At 40.5% G+C, this 11,851-nt stretch overlaps 1 protein-coding gene and 1 long non-coding RNA gene across 3 annotated transcripts in view; both read right to left on the bottom strand.

Annotated features, from left to right (window-relative positions):
* dlgap1b (DLG associated protein 1b) overlaps nucleotides 1-11,851 on the bottom strand; it is a 274,671-nt gene that overhangs the window by 71,314 nt on the left and 191,506 nt on the right. The gene's annotated exons all lie outside the window — the stretch shown is intronic.
* Nucleotides 1-11,851, bottom strand: part of LOC149977437 (uncharacterized) — a 38,004-nt gene that overhangs the window by 24,993 nt on the left and 1,160 nt on the right. The gene's annotated exons all lie outside the window — the stretch shown is intronic.

The following is an 11,851-nucleotide window of genomic DNA, read 5'->3' on the forward strand; positions in this document are numbered from 1 at the left end:
AAACTATTGTGAAAAGCAACCAAACCATATTACACTCTTGAACAATGCAACAATTCACAAGCATATGCAGACAATTAAAAGGTGTATCTTCCCATCTGTAGGCTACACTTCAGCTTCAAGACAAAAGCCAGAGTTGTTATAGCATGTCTTTATCAAGTAACGCTAGCCTATCAAAAATTAACAAATAACCCTCTAAAAACGAATATAATAGTACAGTAGGCCTACCTTACAACAAACCAGGCTTCATTTTTTAGCAATATCATGCAAATCATTACATGTAGTAAAAGCAAATTGTGACTGAAAACACGGGTATAAATGAATTCACTGTGACTAGCTGTTTTATATGGAAGCCCAAACCTGCCACCAAAAATGTTTTATAAAATGCCTCATGATTTGTCAATGCGCACAATTAGTCTGTGCCTCTGTCTGATCAACTGTAGCCTACTGATAACAACCACAGCTGCATGTAGCCTAGAGAAGCCTATGCACTTTGATCCCATCTGGGCCAGGGGAAACGTAACAATGTTTTTTTTTGCCTAAAATGGGCAGATTTATTTGTGATCTGAGAAAATGTACAAGTAATCAAATTTGGTCTATATTTACTCTTCGGGTGACTCGGCTACCTACTGTATGCATTTTTTGTATTAAAAAAATGCACATACTGTTTGAGTATATTTTAATTAAAAATGCAAAGGCCTACACGATGCAACCCGGCACTGTAAAAAAAATATTCTGTAGTTTTACAGTAATTTAATGGCAGCACTGATTTACAGGACCTTGACTGAAACAGACATTTAAAGAATATTACTATAACACCTGACTACAGCAACATACTGTATTTCTAGAATGTACAGTGCATTACTGGAAGAACAGTGGTTAGTAAACTGTTGCAGATTTACAGTGAAGGCAGCTAGTTCCAATGATCTGCAGTATTTCTAATGTTTCTATAGTTTTTGTCCTTCTTTTATTTGCATTTCACTGGCCTTCAATAAAATCCATGTATTTTGCAACAGTTTAATAAGAATACATGTATTTTGTATTTTCTAATACAAAATTAAACTTGCAAGTAGCCCCAATATTCTCAGTAAAGGTAACATAATATTTTTACCTGCTATGACTGTGATATGCCCTTGTTCATCTATCTTAGTTTAAAGTACTGAGTGTCGCTCTGAATAAGGGCCCCTGCTAAATGGCCAAAATGTAAATGTAAAAAAATAAAACACTTGCATAGCACACTACTGGGTATTATTCTAATGACGTTTACAGTATCCTTAGTGTTTTGCCCACGAGGTGAGCCCAAAAGGCTAGGGCCAGCCCTGAATCACTTACCCAACCAAGGCCCCCCAGTTTCCCACGTGGGCCCCCTACCTCCTCTCCTCCCCCATCTTATGATTAGCAGAGCGGCAGCAGGCTATCTACCCTCATTGAGAGCAGGTTTCTATGGTTGGTGGTTGCAGCAAAAAAAACTATTCTCTGCCTCAAGGGCCCCCTACAGGCTTGGGCTCCGGGGCTTCAGCCCCTTCATTAATCAGGCCCTTTCTTTAGTCTGTGTGCTGTGTGTATGTGTGTGAGAGAGAGAGAGACAGAGTGAGGAGATAAGTCACCACATGCCTGGGACCAGCCCAGTCCTTATTTCCTGTCAGACCATCCTCCCACACCATCAAAGCTAAAGCTATGACAGCAAATGCAGGTGTGTGTACTCTGAAAGTGTGCTTTATTGAGAAAGTGTTATTTTGTACGCGTGTGTGTGTGTGTGTGTGTGTGACAGCAAGCGAAAAAGAGAGACAGCACAGTTGTGAGCAGCAGTGATGTAAGTTTAATTCATGTCGTTCTTTGAATGATGCCACGTAGACAGATTCCACGTAGCTTTGATCCAGTGACATCTATATTTCACCTGCAGGGAGGGCATACCTACCACCACCAGTAAAACTCTGTTTTATCTGCCCCTTTAATTAGCCTGGAATCACAGGAAACACTGAAGCGGTAGGTAAGTGGTTGGATGGAGGCTGTGTTTGGGGAGCTAGCGGTAGTGGTTAGCGCTGAGCAGAGCCACAAAAGGATGTGTTCCAAATGGCACCCTATTACCTATCAGCATACCACCCTGCATACCACTGCTGGCTTGCTTCTGAAGCTAAACAGGGTTGGTCCAGGTCAGTTCCTGGATGGGAGACCAGATGCTGCTGGAAGTGGTGTTGGAGTGCCAGTAGGAGGCACTCTTTCCTCTGGTCTAAAAAAATATTCAAATTCCCCAGGGCAGTGATTGGGGACACTGCCCTGTGTAGGGTGCCGTCTTTCGGATTGGACGTTAAACGGGTGTCCTGACTCTCTGAGGTCATTAAAGATCCCATGGCACTTATCGTAAGAGTAGGGGTGTTAACCCCGGTGTCCTGGCTAAATTCCAAATCTGGCCCTCAAACCATCACAGTCACCTAATAATCCCTAGTTTACAATTGGCTCATTCTTCCCCATCCTCTCCCCTCTACCTATTCCCCAGGTCGTTGCTGCAAATGAGAACGTGTTCTCAGTCAACTTACCTGGTAAAACAACGGATAAATAAATAAATAAAAACTCAACTACTATATAGGGAATATCGTGCCATTTGGGATGCAGTCAAGGTGCGAGGGATTAAAAGGGCTGCAAGAGGCATTCCAGAAACAGCTCAATATTGACTTGTTGCTTGATCCTTCTCTCTCTCTACACACACACACATTCAAGCCAGCAAGCATATACTCACAGAAACACACACACTTTTCAAATGATGCACAGCCCACTTAGTATGAAAACTCTTGCTCCCTCTAGTAAGAGTTCAGTGCTTCAGAATGAGAAGAGAGTGAGCTCCCTCTAGTGGCAAAACATTAAAAGTTCAAACATTCAATTTCTTCATCTGCGTCCATATCTGTATGTAATCATCGGTATTCATCTATTTGTTGATTTATTTAGGAATGGACTGCACACTGCAATTCAGCTCTCAGCAGCCAATGTTGTACACTATGACAATAAACAAAAGCATACTATTTATCCCTTGATTCATCATCAATATCCCTTCAGATTTCAAACACAAAAGTGTAACAGTATAAATTTAAACCGTCCCCTCGCCCATACCCGGGCGCGAACCAGGGACCTTCTGCACACATCAACAACTGACTCCTACGAAGCGTCGTTACCCATCGCTCCACAAAAGCCGCGGGCCCTTGCAGAGCAAGGGGAACTACTACTTCAAGGTCTCAGAGCAAGTGACGTCACTGATTGAAACGCTATTTAGCGCCCACGCTAACTAAGCTAGCCGTTTCACATCCGTTACAAAAGCATCTCTCTCAACAGTGTAAGCACACTGATAAAGTCTCTTCAGCCATTGAATCCCAGTCAAGACTTTGCCTCAAAGCCATGCAGTCATAACTTATCACGGATTACATTTAAAAAGCACTGCATAACCACACACCTCAAGTGTAGCAATGTCTGTGACAAAAAAAAAGGCTGCAGTCATAAATACTTCAAAAAGGGGAAATATTACATAAAAACCTCAGTGTTAAAGACGTTTATTTCCCCCCCGTAGAACCTTATCTTGAATACTGTTTCAATGCATCATTTTACACAGGTTTGACTGTGTCTATATCCCAAATGACACCCTATTCCCTATGCGGTGCACTCATTGTGCTGTGGGGGAGATCTTCGTGGGCTATACTCGTCCTTGTCTCAGGGTAGTAAGTTGGTGGTTGAAGATATCTAGTAGTGTGGAGGCTGTGCTTTGGCAAAGTGGGTGGGGTTATAATCCTGCCTGGTAGGCCCTGTCCGGGGGTATCGTCGGATGTGGACGGGACCACTGTGTCTCCCAACCCTTCCTGTCTCAGCCTCCAGTATTTATGCTGCAATAGTTTGTGTCAGGGGGCTAGGGTCAGTACATTATATCTGGAGTATTTCTCCTGTCTTATCCTGTGTCCTGTCTGAATTTAAGTATGCTCCCTCTAATTCACTCTCTCTCCCTCCCCTTCCGGAGGACCTGAGCCCTGGGACCATGCCTCTGGACTACCTGACCTGATGACTCCTTGCTGTCTCAGTCCACCTGGTCATGCTGCTGTTCCAGTTTCAACATTTCTGCCTGCAGCTATGGAACCCTGACCTGTTCACCGGACGTGCTACCTTGTCCCGGACCTGCTGTTTTCGACTCTCTCTACTGAACAATCTGTCTAACTGAATGCTTGGCTATGAAAAGCCAACTGACATTTACTCATGAGGTGCTGACCTGTTGCACCCTCTACAACCACTGTGATTATTATTAATATTTGACCCTGCTGGTTATCTATGAAGGTTTGAACATCTTGGCCATGTACTGTTATAATCTCCACCCGGCACAGCCAGAAGAGAACTGGCCATCCCTCAGAGCCTGGTTCCTCTCTAGGTTTCTTCCTAGGTTCCTGCCTTTCTAGGGAGATGTTCCTAGCCACTGTGCTTCTACATCTACATTGCTTGCTGTTTGGGGGTTTAGGCATGGTTTCTGTATAAGCACTTTGAGACATTGGCTGATGTAAAAAGGGCTTTATAAATACATTTGATTGATTGATGTTAGCATTTTGTGGGTATGATATTTGTGCGACTAACTTCCTTATACACGATTCATTCAAGATTATCCTTATGGTAGCATCCACATTAATTTAGAAGTGTTTAGAAACATATTCAATACATTATTTACAATTCATTTCTACTGGGCACAAAATAACCTGAAACACAACCAAAATATACAGCAAATGCACAAGCTTGATGTAATCATTGCGTACTATGAATATGGGACCAAATACTTAACTTTTTACTACTGTAATACACATAAGTGAATTTGTCCCAATACTTTTGGTCCCCTAAAATACCTTTTTGTACTTAGTCCCCCCATTTTAAGGGAACAAAAGTATTGGGACAAATTCACTTATATGTGTATTAAACTAATAAAAAGTTAAGTATTTAAGTATTTGGATAATTGGAATTGAATTGTCAGTTTACTTAATGTATTGAAAAGAAATTGAAGCCAACCCTGCTAAGTGCCGCCACTCTCTCAACCTTGCAGCATTATCGTGGTGCCTAGACAGGCAGAGTCTCTAGTCCATTAGATCTCAGGGACCACTGGAACAGTGTATACAGAGATAAGCTCTGTAGACAAGGAAACACAGGAGAGGAAATCAATAAGATATATAGCTGATGGATGCACCTAATAACACTAAAGCAAACACAGATGATCATTAACTAGAAAAGCACATTTCCTGAAGAAAATGTGGTGTGCTTGCTAGCTTGTGAAGGATTGATTGGTAGGATAGCCTGAACATGTGAAAGTTGGTGTTTGTTTTGATATTTCAACCTGTGTGTCCTGATTGCAACCCAACTGAGATGGTTTGGGATGAGTTGGACCGCAGAGTGAAGGAAAAGGAGTCAACAAGTGCTTAGCATATGTGGGAACTCCTTCAAGACTGTTGGAAAAGTATTCCAGATGAAGCTGGTTGAGAGAATGCCAAGAGTGTGCAAAGCTGTCATCAAGGCAAAGGGTGGCTACTTTATAAAATATATTTTGATTTGTTTAAAACTTTTTAATTCCTACATGTGTTTTTTCATAGTTTTGTTGTCTTCGCTATTATTTTACAATGTAGAAAATAGTAAAAATAAAGAAAAACGCTTGAATGAGTAGGTGTCCAAACTTTTGACGGGTACTGTATATACACCACGACCTCACACTGTAAAAAATGCTGAGTTAAAAATAACCCAGCGCTCAGTAAATAGTGGACGGAACACACTTTTGGTTATTTTTTTACCAAGCCACTTGAGCCTTGTTCACACTGGCAAATATATATATTTTTTTGCATATCTGATTTGAATCTGTTCTTTTACTTGTAGTCTGAAAAGCCAAAATGCACATGGAATCAGATATGTTAAGCCACATTTCAAACCACCTTTGTGCAGTTGGTGGTTTGAAGTCAGATACATACCTGATTCCTGGCCATACAACTTGTTTCTGAATGGTCAAATCTGATGTATTTGCCTGCAAGTGGTTTTTAGACTGTTATTTGGAATATATTGTGTCTTGCTAGCTACAATACTGACAGTTTGACAAAAACATGTGGTAGCTAACAGGCTTTTTAATTGTTAACAAACAAATTAGTGAATGTGCTAGAAAACTAAACAGCTACCTAGCAAGCTAGTTGACTGCTGTGTCTAGCCAAAAATTACTTGGATCATCTTAAACCTCTGAGGCTTTAAAACTGTTCTTACACTAGGATTTTGAACATCCATAGAATTGTTGTCCCCTTAGCTTGCTACACAACAACTTCTGAGTGAGAGGAAACACGAGCACCACCACCCATCAGCCTACACCACCGTGCACACACCCGTCGTTGCTATGATAACTAGCGTAGCCATGTAAACAAATTACTGTTATCTGAACACACACAAATCTGATTTGGCCACTTCTAACTTTCTGTTTGGATAGTCAGTGTTCCTAAACGGATTTGAAAAACAAAACTTATTTGACAATTAAGGCCTGCAGTGTGAAGAAGGCTTTAGTTTGGCTTTTGAGCTATGATCCACAGGCTCAGAGCAGAAGACTGGAGGTGTGGCTTAGTAGGGGCGAGGCTTTCAGATAGTTATTTTTGGCCACCTGTGAGAATAGATGTCATTCCGTTTCATCTGTTCTGTTAGAGTTAACTTCTTGACGCTACCCATCCTTTAAGCGGGATAATTGTCATCAGCAACCGCTGAATAGCATAGCGCCTCAGTCAAATAATATTACTAAAAATATTCATATTCATGAAATCACAAGTGCAATATTGCGTAACACAGCTTAGCCTTTTGTTAATCCACCTGTCGTCTCAGATTTTGAAATTATGCTTTACAGCGAAAGGAATCCAAGCGTTTGTGTAAGTACACAAAATTAAATTACGTACACTTAGCATCAGGTAGCTCGGTCACGAAAATCAGAAAAGCAATCAAATTAATCGTTTACCTTTGATGATCTTCGGATGTTTTCACTCACGATCCCAGTTACACAACAAATGTTCCTTTTGTTCCATAAAGATTATTTTTATATCCAAAATACCTCCATTTCTTTGGCGCGTTATGTTGAGGAATCCACAGGAAAGAGCGGTCACGACAAACGGAGACGAATGTTACTAAATATATCTTAAAAGCAGGCAGGTCACCCATGATACAAGTCAGTATTCAACATTCATCCATGTCTGAGGATGTTGGGAGATAACATGGAAACCAGCCACTAGGGGCGACAGTAAGCGCTGTAACCTTCAAGTAGGTTTCAGTTTTGCTAGGGCTTTGTGGAAGGGGAGGATGGATGGGCATAAGCATTGACCTCTGGTTAGAAAGGTTGCATGTTCAAATCCAGTGATAAAAAGTTGTTTTTGATATTTTAGTTTGAAACCTATCCCAAACCTTAACACATACCTTAACCATTCAGAGTTAATGCATAACCTTAAGAATTTGGAGTTAATGCCTTAACCCTAACCTTAAAACGTTCTGAGTTCACGCCTAAACTTAACCTTAACTTCTTGGATATAGGGGGAGCTATTTAATTTTTGGATGAAAAACGTTCCCGTTTTAAACAAGATATTTTGTCACGAAAAGATGCTCGACTATGCATATAATTGACAGCTTTGGAAAGAAAACACTCTGACGTTTCCAAAACTGCAAAGATATTGTCTGTGAGTGCCACAGAACTGATGTTACAGGTGAAACCCAGATAAAGATCCAATCAGGAAGTGCCGCATTTTTTGAAACACCCTCTTGCCAATGACTCCTTATATGGCTGTGAAGCAGCTAGGAGTCAGCTTACGTTTTCCACGTTTTCCCCAATGTGTCTGCAGCATTGTGACGTATTTTTAGGCATTTCCATTGGAGAATGGCTGTAAGAGACCAAATAGGGCAAGTGGACGCATGGTGTCTCCCGGAGAAAACGTTGCGTAAAATACTGAGGTAGCCATTTTTCCAATAGTTTCTTATTAGAAACCAACTGCCTCCACGGATATATTATTGAATACATATGTTAAAAGCACTTTGAGGATGGATCCTAAACAACGTTTGCCGTGTTTCTGTCGATATTATGGAGCAAATTTTGAAAAAAGTTTGCCGTTATAGTTGAAGTATTTTCGGTCGATTTCTCAGCCAAGCAGGATGAACAAACGTGACGTTTTTCGCCTCCAAAAATATTATTTTTGGAATAAAGGAACATTTGCTATCTAACTGGGAGTCTCCTGAATGAAAGCATTTGAAGTTCTTCAGAGGTAAATTATTTAATTTGGTTGCTTTTCTTATTTTTCTGAAAATGTTGCCTGCTGCCAGCACAGCATTATGCCATGCTAAACTTACACAAATGCTTGTCTAGCGTTGGCTGTAACGCATATTTAGAAAATCTGAGATGACAGTGTTGTTAACAAAAGGCTAAGCTTGTGTTTCAATATATTTATTTCATTTTCGATTTTCATGAATAGGAAATGTTGCGTTATGGTAATGCGCTTGAGGCTATGATTACGCTCCCGGATACGGGATTGCTCGTCGCTAGAGGTTAAACACCTTGAGACATGAGAATCATCTAATTCTGTCACAAGCGCTTGTTACTAAAAATATGCAAGACGCAAAAACATTGAAGGATAATCTACATTTGCAATGTACAAACATAACATGATGAACAGGAATGGGTGGGTGGACAAAAAACCCTATCTTGAAAGCCATGCACCCAATAGGCCATGCCTCCTGAAAATAACCTATGGATTACGTTAAGAAATACTCAACATGAAAGTTAATAAAACTCCAACTGATGGTTCAATTAATGTTAATCTTTGGGTAATCCAAAGGCATGGCCTAATGGGGGCCAATCTTTCAGATAGTTATTTTTTTACCACCCGTGCGTGTAAATGCAATTCATGTTCATGATGTTAAGTTTGTACACTGACACTTATAATTTTCCTTCAATATTTTTTGCATGTTATGTATTTTAATATAACATGTATAACATTATCATTACAATTTTAAAACAAAGTGTTAACTACCCCAACATTAAGACATGCTTAGTCACTTAAGGATCTTGCACTTGTTATTTAAAGCTACAAAAGGTGTCAGTGCTCAACCTTAAAGGTCATGAACAGTCATTCTGAAAAGTAATTTCTCTCTCATAGCTAACTACCAGGAAGTTTGAAAAGACAGGCTAAGTGGGCATGGATCTTATCTTCCTAAGCTCGCCTTGGTTGACAACTCTTTGAAACGTCTATGTCAAGTCATTTGGATGCGGCGAGCCGTGTCGCAGTAAAATCATCTTAAGCTAATTTGGTGATACACAAAACAACTCAAACATTGATCTTGTATCAGTAACCACGTTTCCATCCACGGTTTTTATACTTGGAGTCACGCGATGACATGGTGTGTGGTCCTCCCACTACGACTCGGGTTGTGAAAGTGTACAGTGATCGTGATGCTCCTTTCCAATACATATTGACGATCTAATTCTGGTGACATGATGATTGACGCTTGACTGCTGTTTGACAAATACAACTATGCTCGCTCATATTCATAATAATCTCATCATGTAGACTAGCCTACCTGCACAGCCTACCAGCACTGTATCTGCGAGCTGTTGGCGAGAGCGAACGTGCCAAGACCAGAGTAGGCAACAGTTTTTGTGACCAAACTATCGTTAGAGTTGAAAATCCGACGGAAACACAATTCTCTTTTTATTCGGTACATGAAAACATAAGCAAAAAAAAAGACATTTTGTGTGCACTGATTTGTATCTGCAACAAGTCAGTTTGGTGGAAACATATCACTGGTGGGAAAATGCGCATATTTTCATTATGCAGATTATAGAATATTTGCATGAAACTCAATTTGATGGCAACCTAGCTAGTAACACCATTTTCTATACATACATCTACCATTTGGCATGTTTCTTGTGACGCAATTCACAGCAGCACTGATGGATGTGTTGAAATGACAACTGAGTTAGAATTTTGAACGACCCCCCCCATGTTCCATGCTGGCTGAAGACCAAACTAGCCAGTAACTAGCTAACACCAGACACAGCTGAAAGGGGAAACATATACTGTAAGTATCTTTGCCATAGATGAATAGTGTAAAGTTTTAATTACATTTGCTGACACCGTACAGTCAAATTTTGGCACCAGTAGAGTAGCTATCTAGTAATATAAACCACACCCCTTCTCCGATGTTGGTTTCCGATGTTGGTTTCTAGGTACTTATTTAAACTAGGTCAAAGAATATTATGTTACCATTGGTGTATTAAACGTCACCCTATCCCCTTAATAATCCCGCCTCCTGAATCCAAGGACCATTAACTTTACGACCAAACTTTATCAACGTACTGTAGAAAGCGACAGTCATTTTCCATATATTAGTCATTATACCTTCATCTGGTTTCATCCAATTTCATGAACAATATGATTTTGACTGTTCATGATAACATATTCACTTAGGATCTCACTTTGTGAAGTCGATAGGACAAAAACATTGATGAATGCAACAAGTACAGTGGGGCAAAAAAGTATTTAGTCAGCCACCAATTGTGCAAGTTCTCCCACTTAAAAAGATGAGAGAGGCCTGTATTTTTCATCATAGGTACACTTCAACAACTTCTCAAAAATGAGAAGAAAAAAAATCCTGAAAATCACATTGTAGGATTTTTTATGAATTTATTTGCAAATGATGGTGGAAAATAAGTATTTGGTCACCTACAAACAAGCAAGATTTCTGGCTTTCACAGACCTGTAACTTATTCTTTAAGAGGCTCCTCTGTCCTCCACGCGTTACCTGTATTAATGGCACCTGCTTGAACTTGTTATCAGTATAAAAGACACCTGTCCACAACCTCAAACAGTCACACTCCAAACTCCACTATGGCCAAGACCAAAGAGCTGTCAAAGGACACCAGAAACAAAATTGTAGACCTGCACCAGGCTGAGAAGACTGAATCTGCAATAGGTAAGCAGCTTGGTTTGAAGAAATCAACTGTGGGAGAAATTATTAGGAAATGGAAGACATACAAGACCACTGATAATCTCCCTCGATCTGGGGTTCCACGCAAGATCTCACCCCGTGGGGTCAAAATGATCACAAGAACGGTGAGCAAAAATCCCAGAACCACACGGGGGGACCTAGTGAATGACCTGCAGACAGCTGGGACCAAAGTAACAAAGCCTACCATCAGCAAGGGCATTGAAGATGAAACGTGGCTGGGTCTTTCAGCATGACAATGATCCCAAACACACCGCCCGGGCAACGAAAGAGTGGCTTCGTAAGAAGCATTTCAAGGTCCTGGAGTGGCCTAGCCAGTCTCCAGATCTCCAACCCCATAGAACATCTTTGGAGAGAATTGAAAGTCCGTGTTGCCCAGCAACAGCCCCAAAACATCACTGCTCTAGAGGAGATCTGCATGGAGGAATGGGCCAAAATAACAGCAACAGGGTGTGAAAACCTTGTGAAGACTTACAGAAAACGTTTGACCTCTGTCATTGCCAACAAAGGGTATATAACAAAGTATTGAGATAAACTTTTGTTATTGACCAAATACTTATTTTTCTACCATAATTTGCAAATACATTTATTAAAAATCCTACAATGTGAATTTCTTGATTTTTTCCCCTCATTTTGTCTGTCATAGTTGAAGTGTACCTATGATGAAAATTACAGGCCTCTCTCATCCTTTTAAGTGGGAGAACTTGCACAATTGGTGGCTGACTAAATACTTTTTTGCCCCACTGTATATAGTGCACTACTTTTGACCAGAAAGCTACGCACTAAATAGTGAATAGAATGCCATTTGGGACATAACCATTTTGCCTATGACTAATTCACAGAGGGC

This window comes from Oncorhynchus mykiss, chromosome 15 (genome assembly GCF_057628025.1).
Source record: "Oncorhynchus mykiss isolate SJ-2025 chromosome 15, ASM5762802v1, whole genome shotgun sequence".
Lineage (NCBI taxonomy): Eukaryota > Metazoa > Chordata > Actinopteri > Salmoniformes > Salmonidae > Oncorhynchus > Oncorhynchus mykiss.